The sequence below is a fragment of the Saccostrea cucullata genome, unplaced genomic scaffold (genome assembly GCF_032062105.1).
Source record: "Saccostrea cucullata isolate Sc308-1 unplaced genomic scaffold, CSIRO_AGI_Scuc_v1 ctg16553, whole genome shotgun sequence".
Taxonomy (NCBI): Eukaryota; Metazoa; Mollusca; class Bivalvia; order Ostreida; family Ostreidae; genus Saccostrea; species Saccostrea cuccullata.
Window position 1 is genome coordinate 1 of NW_026941258.1, and position 11,044 is coordinate 11,044.

Sequence of the window (11,044 nt, forward strand, 5' to 3'; positions counted from 1 at the left end):
ATCACATGACAAAATTTTCTTGAATAACCACTTGCATCATTGATAGAAATAAAGAGCATTCCTAAAAGTGAAGTGTCCAGCAAAGAATAATTAACAAGCAGATAGGCTTATTTGCTAGTAAGTTTGCAGGTTTTTATCTCTAACTTTAGATTCCAGATTACATTATGTGCACATCATCTTCATGTTGAATGAACTCTCTGCCATCTCTCTGAAAGACTGAGGGAACTCCTTTGATTTGACCAAGGCATGATCAGTTTCTAAATGTATTTGCCCCCGACTTCTGTAACAAATTTAAAAAAAAGTTTTGAAAAAGGTTTTCTAATTTGAATTAATGTAGTTTTAATCAGATAATTCAGTTTATGCAGAAATCTACAATTGGCAAATTGATATAACATAGTTAAAAAGTCTTTATAAAGCATATCATATATATTATATTATGTATGTCATATTTTGTCATATTTGTAGTTAAATGGTTTGGGGAAGTCAATGTATTATGACTGAAATATTGCAAGCTTTATAGTAAACAATCGGGTTAATCAATTATAAATTTTGAAAAATAGCATTATTAACCAATATTTTATCAAATTCATGAAGTATCCTTTTTTAGTTTCTGTTGTCAGGGTTGTTAAGAGAAAGGGCATGTTGGACTGTTACTTCAGAGAAAAATCCCTGGGACAAGGTGTTTATATATATGGGCTTTTTTTATGTTATTAAATGTATTTTCTCAAGAATTTTTCTCTCAGATGGAGACGCCACCACTTTTGGTGGACAAATGCAAATTTTTTTAAACTCGGCATTTACAGCTATTGAGCTGGGGGGGGATCTTTTTCATGCCAGCACCTACTGCGACAAGGGACCTTAATTGGGTTATATAAGTAAAAATATAAGATAAGATATTTTTATAGTGTCTCATCAGAAGAACAGGTCTCCATGTTCATAGAAAGATTCAACATCCCATGTAAGGATCAACTCCTTACTTCGTGACTAAAAGGGCGAGGCTTTAACCACTGTGCCATTGGGCTACTCATGTACCTGGGAGTGTTGACTAATAGCCGTCCAGTGGCAATGAGGAATTTTGACTGCAATAAAATTGACTTACTAATAACTAAGCACATATGTCCTCCACATCATGGTCTTTTCTGTGCATGGTGGCCATAAGCAAGTGGGTCTTCATACATGAAAGTTCTGAAGCCTAAATGGTACCAGCGCACTACAGGTGCTAAAAAAAATTATGTGTTTGTGTTAATTATGTCATGTTTCATTTTTCTTTAATGTACTTTGAGGTGATCAAGAAAACTTACCATGCCACTTCAAAATCAACACAAAAATAAGTCAAACTTATTCGAATCCATCATCTCAAAACACGGTTTGGATGTTCAAACCCACAATACAAAAATTGATTTGTTTGATGTACTCTGACAGGTCCGGCACAAAGTCTTGATTACGCAGTACAGTTAAGGCAACATTTTCTATAAAAACTCACGGAATCCGATGCATATAATGTTTAACAGTTTTATTTTTGAGAAAGACACTCTAGTTAAAATAGCTATTTTTTATCTTGAAGAGGATGTCCATCGCTTTTCACATCGGTATTTTTGACATCATGTGACCCCCTGAAGTCACGTGGGCTCCGATTTTAGGTCAAGAAATGAGATGTCAATTCTAACCAAAAAGTGCAAGGGCAAGGCAAACAAAAAATTAACTGCAAAATGTTTAATGTTGTCACTGTGTATCTATACTTTCTCAAAAGAGATGCTCATTCAGTTAGTTTTTCGATATAATTAAGTTACTCAGCTAAAACAGACAGTAATATATGAAAAATAGGATATTTTCCTAATTTCATCGCGAATTATAAATTAAATAAAGGATTACAAAGAAATGAGCATCACTTTTTGAAAACTATACAATAAAATAAATAATTTAAAATAAAAACCTAGATTTTAGATTATCGCCTTGCCCTTGCACTTTTTGATTAAAAATTGAAATCTTGGAAGTGTCAATCTAATTTTAGTTTTCAAATGCATCATTGACCCAGCATGGGAGATAACTCTTGAGTTCTTGATATAGTTTGTTTACCTCGTAAATTTTAAATAAATATACATGCGGACAGGGCTGGACTCTTTTTTTACTTAATCAAACGGTATGCATAAAAATCGTTGACATTTTTTTTCTTTTCTTTGTATTCGTTCTCCACACATTGTACACATTTAATATGTCTTTCAAACCTCCCGCATTTCCTCAAAGATGTGTATATACATGTAGTATTACATACAAACAGGTTTAAATATTGCCGATATATTTATGTAGAACACAAATGGTTATTTAAAATATAGCCTTCATTAATAATTAATTATATATCTATCCCCCTCTCACACTACTGTACGCATGGCGACGGAACCGGGTTGGGGGTGGGGAGGGGGATAGGGATTAGCCTCCATGAGTCCATACTTATTTGGAAATTATATATTTAATGTAGGCATTGGAATTTACCTTTTTCTTTTGGTTAAGCCCCCTCCCCTTTCAATTAGCCCCCTTTCATTTGCTTCCGACGCCGATCGTACACAAACTTGTGTTAATATATTTTTTTTATTTCTGCATTTGTTCCCCGATCGCTTTCAATCAGACCGCTTACTGTTAATTAGTGGATATTAACTAGGTTTAAAGTTTTAGGAACTTATTAGAAAGGATTGGGTTATACTCTGTATTTGTTAAGCTAGGAGACAGCCATTTTACTCCGAGGGGGAGGGGCTAGCGGATTTTAGAAATAAATTCTTGCAGATCAGTGATCTCCGAGTTTTTAACATTTTTTTTCATGTTAGACTTTTAAATGAATGAGAAAATAAATAAATAATCTGTCCTTCATTTCATTAATCGGAAATAAATATTAATCTGTCCTTCATTGCCATGAAAATAAAAAAAAATCTGATTTGGAAAAACTCCCCCCCCCCCCTTTCCCTCAGAATCAAATGGTGCTCCCCTATTCTATTTTTAATCAATTAGGGGGATATCTAGTCTTCTGTGTTTTTTTTTATTTTATTAAAAAATAAATGAACACAATGCACATGCTGGAAATAAGATCTTTATGGACATTAGTACCCTCTACACAAAATAGCATGCAAGCTAAGATTTTCAAATCTTAATGGCCTTTTCAACACATGAACAGTAAATAAATTAAAAAGTCAAATTATTTTATTTATCTAGAAAATTTATTAAATAAAATTTCTTTTCAAATCCAATGATAGACTGTAGGCCTATGAATGCTGGGTAGGTGCATCACTTCATGTTCTTGAGGATAAAATGAATTCTGAAAAAATGAGAAAATCAGGAAATTCCATTATTGAAAAAAATTTGTGTTATAAAAAATGAAATTGAAAAATGCATTGAAACATTTAACATAGAATGCATAAACATGATTTCAATTCTTCTGTTAGTTTTATTATCAAAACTTTGTATGATTTATAGCTAATATTGAGCATACCATTTTCCTTAAATTAACTTCCTGCCTGAGTGAATCCATTAGTCCACGGGAAAAGCTATGCCTACAACACAATATAATATGCAGAAATTTATTTGCTATGAAATTACTAAATATACATTGTAGAATAAAATGGCATTACATTTTACAAAAAAAAAAATGCTACATTGTATACTGTAGTGAATTTATGTAATTCATATAAATGGGAAAAAAATATGTTACAAAACTTCTCTGGGAAAGTAAAACTTCTGACATTTACGATTATAGTTAATAATAGAATATTTTCTAAAAAAAAAATAAATAATAATGAGTTTTTCCTTCACCAAAGTGAAAAAAAATGTAAAGTACATGCAAACTTTAAAAATGTGAAATGCTTTAGAAGTATACATACCCTGTGGAGAAATGATGCATTTTTCATTTATTTATTTCTTTAAGCCTGATACTCTTGACAGCTACAATGATAAAAATATTATATAAATATTTTAATGTACATGTAATCTAAACAAAAATGAATATTTTTTTCATTACTTTAGAAATTCTAGAAAATTACAACCATAGATCTGAAGGGAGTTTCTATGTTTTCAACACAATGCTACTGATATTTTTTTTTTATTTGTGCATATTTGTATGTCAAAAGACATCATAGCTTGTATAGGCCTAGTCACTAGTGAATCATTGACTGAAACAATGAAAACATATTATCATTTAATTTAGTTTAAATTTTTGTTACTGATGACCTCCATTATTACACATATTGTTTCAAAGAAATGAGCTAATTGACAGGAACTTAGTACATATTTAGTGCAATTAATTTTTAATAATTCTATAAAGTGTGCAACTTAGTGGGGGGGGGGGGTTTACACAAAGGCACTGCATTACAGTTTTTCACTGACTGTGATATGATGTGAAATGAACATAAGCACACTCGGGTTTTTTATGTTAACAAAAGCATGTCTACATATTGTAGGCCTATATCTACACATGAACCTACATACCTGGCCTGGAATTTCAGTGCAGTGATGGATCTACGGATCTGGTGCATATCGTCTCAGTTTTCTGCTATTTTCCGAAATAATGTCCTCATATTCTCGTAAAAGGAAGAAGCAATGCCGTGTCTCTTATTTCATCCCTATTTTCTTTTAAGATTGTGTGGTTATTGCATTTAAATCAACTGCAAATCTCAGCTGATGTCGCCACGTTTTTAGATGTAAACAACATTCCGTGTCACCGAGTGCAAGCGCTTGGCTGAAGCCGAATGCAGACAAACGACGCATTAAAAAGAGAATTATTTTAAAGACTTGATATTATATATACGGGAAAATCACTAAGTATTTTCTATTTCAACATGAAGATATTGCTGTTTATTACAAATTCTTGCAAACATCGGTAAATTGTTATTTTAAGCACCATTTCCTTATATGGATCAATCAGGGCGGAGCATCTGTCATGACGTCAGAGCTCATTATGACTTCATTACCATATTTTTTTCATGTGTTGCCTTAACTGTACTGCGTAAGCTATATAGCTTGATTTAGCTATATAGCTTTATTAAGCTATTCAGAATAGCTTAATTAAGCTATTTTATCACAATTTTTTCTCAAATGATTTATTTTTTCAGCATGTGCAACAAGTCACACCTTGTTGCAGTGGAAATATTAAACTTTGAACTCTTCTGAATACAATGCATGTAAAATCACTCACCAAATTGTGTCTCCTTGAGAGACTTTGTACTCAATTTTTTTTATAAAGTTTGGGGGCTTTTATGAGTGACCACACAATTATTTCTTGAATGAATTTATAAAGGAGGTCAGTTATGGCCAACAGGATAACCGATTGGTAACTGTTTCACACAATGAGAAGCAATCATACTTATCCACGTCAATAATTTTTTCAGCACTGTAAACTTTTATTTTTCTTTTTAAATTTACTAAAATTGTTTCATTTTAAAGTAAAAATGTATAATTTCTATAGGATGATTTTTGACTGAAAGTTTTTATGACAACAAACTTGTGTAGCTAACAAACATGTCAAATGTGTACTGCTAAGAAATCTGTGATTTCATGACAGTTATCAATTTTTCAGCAGTGTAAACCACACGAAAATTAACCAACTACCTACCATCTTAAAAATGTGGATCGGAGGGGACGGAGTACATCGAACAAAAATATTTTGTTGATCAGTCAACACAGTATTCAGATTCCATATTGAGAAAACAGTGACATCGCATTGTAAACAATTTTGTCATCGGAAAAATAGTTTTTGTGAGAGTTTTTTTGAAAGAACCGAAAATTATCATTTTTGGGTTACCGACGATGTCAAACCAGCGAACGGCTTCTTATCACATGTACATGTGTAGCCAGGGTCCAGTCTACTACTATAGAATGTATATATATATAGGTCCTTAGTAGTCTATAATGTCTTTTCAATTCAGTCAATGTACTCTACAATACTTTTAAACTTTTCAATCAATACTTACTCACATCTAATGCCAAAGAAAAGACCCGTCATATCTGATGAATTGACGTGTTCTCCATCGTAAAATAATCATGAAAATCCGTGCTGATCAACAACCTGTTGTTGTTTACAGCTTCAGCGGAAACACGTGTTAATCTCAAATAAAATCAACTCATACCGTAATGAGTCGAGATTTTGTATTAAATCATTGTGTTTCAGTTTTTTTTTTAAATTTCATGTCAGTATATGTTTAATTTTATTTTATATTAAGAATATATTTTTATAAAGCAAACAGCAATAAATCTTTTTTTTTTTTTTGACGTAGACCTTTAGGAATCAAACATTATTTTTTTTTATCAACACTGAATAATCTTATTGCACATTGCATAAATAAACAAAAATGAAAAATACATATATACTATATTTCTCTAAAGCTGTAAAGATAACTACTGTTATTTTAAATCATTTTTTTAATAATGCATATATTTAAATTTAATTAAATATAATAGTACATGTACTAAATATGTTGTTCCGAATGAGGCGCAACGAAAACGACCTTGACGTTAAATATTGACTACCTTCAAATTTTCTACAAAAATTACGCGGAGGTTCAAAATTCAAACTATGGTAATTCAGGGAATACCGAAAATAAAGAGACCAGTGAAAGCTTGTTAAAATGGAAATTTTCTCTACTTTTACCAGCTGTATTTTGTTTTCCCTATTTCAACACAGAAATAAAGGTAAAACTGCGTTTAATTCAAATATTACGAATAAAACCCAGAAAAATCACATGCGTGGAGGAAAATTCTTGTTTTAAAAAAATATTTAAAAGAAAAAGCAATAATTTTTACATATTTTAAAAGCAGAGAAAATATCCTTTTAAATATATTAATATTATTTAAATGATTTAATCAGGAAAAAATATACCTATCGTCAGGATATTCGTCCTTGCTTTTGAAAATTGCGTCATTTTCAAAAAGTCATGAATGTCTTCAAAACGTAAAATCTTTTCATTACCGATTAATGGACATTTTCGGTTGGGTGAACTTCTACTGCACTATCGATAACGGATAAAAAAAAGTATGGAAACCCTAAAAAGCAATAATGAAATAAACAAGAATAGATATGGGTTACCCCATATCCAAAGATATTCGACTTTTAGATTTAATATGTTAAACAGTGTTTAATATATACAAATTTTAATGTTTTTAAATAACAAGTTTAATGTGTAAAAAGCTTTTGCTATCATTGCAAGACACCACAAATTATTTTTATTTCATAACATGATATTAGGCATTGGTATCTAAGACTGGATTCAAGAAAATCTTATTTCTCTAAAACTGTATTATTATTTTTTTTTAATTTTATAGGGTACAAATGTCAAATTTTATAAGACCTTTTCTAAGACTTCCAAAACCCTTGAATCTTATAAAGATGAATAAAATAAAAATTGTTGCATGAAAAGATTTCATTTTCAAGCTTAATTTTGATGCATTTGAAATTAAATATTAATTTTTGGAGTTATCCTTCCTGGCTGAGGATCGGATATCCTTAATTGGATAATTTGAATGTAAATTCTGATTAATAAAACTTATACCATCCCTGCTGAACTTCTCAGTATATTTTGTTTTAACATTTGCATCTGCAACGAAGTGTGTTTAAAATGGGTTAAGAAATCAGGACCGGGCCCGGAAATTCTAAACGGAAAAACCATTTTAAAAAAAATACTAAAAAAAATAATTTATTCGTTACGGAACTTACTTATATAATTCAAATTCTATATAAAATGATATGCCGAACTTTACCACGAACCCAGTTTTCAACTTAGAAATCTCCAACCCGGTTCGGGTTTTGCTACACATTTTATAACTACGCTCCCTAAGAGGGAGAATTAACAAACAATTAACATGAAATTAATACAATTGTTGATTATAGTATAATTAATTCATCGGTGAAAATATATCAATCGAATAATGAACTAGATATTCTGATAGCAAATATGTTACAGAAAAAAGCTGAAGAAGGAGCGAGCGTGGGAATATTTTTATTTGCATTTCGGGGAGAAAGTGATCTTTAAAGAAAAAAAATACATTAATTTTGGTTTCTTTTACACATGACATAAACAGCATTGTTCTTCCAATGAACCAATATGTTCTATCTACTTATCATGATGGAACTATTTTCGTCGGAACAATTTGTTTAAGTCGCCGCTGACTACAATAATATATCTTGAACTGATAGGAAGCACTGATCAAATATACTGAAAATAATACAAGCTCCTTAGTTTTAAATGGCGTTTATTAATAATGTTACTCAAGGCATCATGATCTGAATTAAAATATTGTAGAACACTGCTGAAGGAAAAACTAATTTACTAATCCAATTCAGAACTGCTTTAAAGCGTATGTGCTGTAAACTGAGTGTTAAAAAAACGCCATTTTAAACTAAGGAGCTTGAATTATTTTTTTATTTCATAATTGCTTTTTATGGTTTCCATACTTATTTAATCCGTTATCGATAGTGCAGTAGAAGTTCACCCAACCGAAAATGTCCAATAAGGCTCAAAATTTTTACAGGGTCTTAAAGTAGAGATAATTTCCTAAAAGATGATATGTAATTTATATACCTTAATGCTATTATTAAAAATATACAGAGGTCCTGTTATCGCGATGCCGTGTTTTAACGCGCTATCGGTCATATTGACTGATGCGGTAGAGAAGGGGTTAAGGTATTCAATGTATAACGAAGGGATTTTTACTGATTTTAAGTAATTTTAAACTAGTTAAAAGCACACAGCTAGAAAAAAATAAAAGTGAAATAAACCAAATTCACATGACTAATAACATGTAAGGAGACGGTCATTTTGCACATTTACAGTTTTTGAAGAGTTATCTGCCCTTGATGAAAAGAAGAAAATTTTTGATTTCACAAAATTTCTGCGGTAAATAATTTATTTTATTTTATATTTTAATAAAGAGCCGAAATATGGCTGAAATACTGCCGACTCGGCGTAAAACAACAATAATCAATAAAGAGAGGGAGTTTATGCATATTTTCACCAAGGGATTTCTTTGAAATCCAAATTACTTTTTATAATATCTTATAAAAACATGCACTGCCCATAGACTTCAATGTAAAATTCAAAGTGATATTAATTGGACAATAATCAAGATTTTGTAAATTCCTTTGGTGGAGCATTTTAATTTGATAATATCTTCAAATTGCTACCATGATTAAAAATATTGGACCGTTCATTTATTAGGTACAAAATATGGTCGTTATACCTTGAATACTTTAATCCATATTCTTATTACACTCACTGCATAAAACACTGTGGTTCCAGATAAATCAGGTAATGAGTGAAAACAAAATAAGAATTCAAGCAACACCTATAATAAAAAATATCAAATAAAATCGTCATAGATAAAAAGATTTCTTGTTTGAATTACTTTTTTATATAATTCAATTTAAAAAAATATCTGAGGCAATTAAGAATTACTCATTTATGTAAAATGATTTATCACATGAAAGCATAAAATTTATATTCAACTGTCTTTTATGTATATCTTTAAATGACGGACTTCCTCATAGGCAAAGTTTCAAAGAGACGGATACTTACACTGAGGGATACAACTAAATCCATTTACGTAAAGTTGTGGGAAAAGAAGACGTGGTAAACCTACCCATGAATGAAAACAGCACCGTACAGATAAATTGTATACTGTAAAGCACTTAATTCCACAATGTCGACAACCATTGAGGAATGCTAAGATCTTAAATTCTTTACACAAGACACTACGTACTCACTAGAAACCTTTATTTAGCTGACCCGGACTTAACTGAGCTTCTTTGAACACATGTTGTCCGTCTGTCTGTCCATCCATCTGTCTGACTGTCCGCCTGCATGTAAACTTCATATTTTCAATTTCTTTACAAGGATCTCTGTGCCAATTTTAAGCAAACTTGGTTCAAATCATTTTTTGGGGAAAGGGAAATTTAAATTACAACATTTAAAGCCAAATCCCTTCAAAGGGGAAAATTATCCAAAAAAAAAAAGCAAACAAAACTGAAGTGAGCTCTTCAAAAATCTTCTTCTCAAGAACCACTGTGCCAACAACAGGCCCAAGGGCCACATCGCTCACCTGAGCACATCAACTAAGAAAAGTGGGGCTTGATTAACCCTCCTGGGTGTCATGATTTGAACAATGTAGAAGCTACACTACCTGAGGATGATTCCATATAACTAGAAAAATAACAATAATCATGGCTTTAAAGTACTTGAAAAGACAATTAAAAGGTTTCCCTTTATAGCCTTATGTACAGCTTTGGTCAGCAATTTTTGGCCAAAAACTAGCCCCAGAGGTCGGGCTTTGAAAAAGCTTGAATCTCCACTAATTGAGGATGATTCCACATAACTTTAGTACTTTCCTGGCCCAATGGTTGTTGAGAAGATTGGAAGATTATAAAAAAAAAATTCCTATTTATCCCTATGTAAAAACTTGTCCAGCCATTTCGGCCACCCTAACCCCGGGGGTCATGATTTGAACAAACTTTTATCTACACTACCTGAGGATGATTCCACTCGAGTTTCATCTTTCCTGACCCTGTGGTTTTTGAGAAAAAAATTTTAAAAGTGCTATTAGTTTTTCACTTATTCATTTTTATCTCCTCTTGGAAGAGGGCTCCCCTCCATTTGTAAAATCTTGAATCCCCTTAATTCAACGATACTTTAAGCTAAGTTTCGTTCTTGAGAAGAAGATGACAATGTGAAAAGTTAACGACAACGACAGACGACGGACAAAATTTCATTAGAAAAGCTCACTTGAGCCTAAGGATCAGGTGAGCTAAAAAAGGAGTAGTTAATTAATATGCATCTGGATTCAAGGCTGTTTCTTCCAAAGACAAAAGGAATCCTGTGCGGCGGGAATTTATTGTTCGAAGTACAAGAAGCCTTCTCGAAATGGAACGATTTTAGAAATGTGGATGTCTATCAGGACAACTCTTGGGCCTGCTAGGGAATGGCCAACCTTAATTCGCAGGTTATATTGGAGCCGATGTCTCACGCAGTTGGAGAGGGTCTTGATTTGCACATTCATTTTTGTGAATGGCTTAAAC

At 31.7% G+C, this 11,044-nt stretch overlaps 1 long non-coding RNA gene across 1 annotated transcript; it reads right to left on the reverse strand.

Annotated features, from left to right (window-relative positions):
* Window positions 1–3,454: 3,454 nt before the first annotated feature.
* LOC134257500 (uncharacterized) lies at window positions 3,455–4,701 on the reverse strand. Its single transcript, XR_009989924.1, has 3 exons — window positions 4,471–4,701; window positions 3,867–3,927; window positions 3,455–3,539 (listed from the first exon to the last, which is right to left on the reverse strand). It is a non-coding gene; the product is annotated as an uncharacterized LOC134257500 (long non-coding RNA).
* Window positions 4,702–11,044: the final 6,343 nt, after the last annotated feature.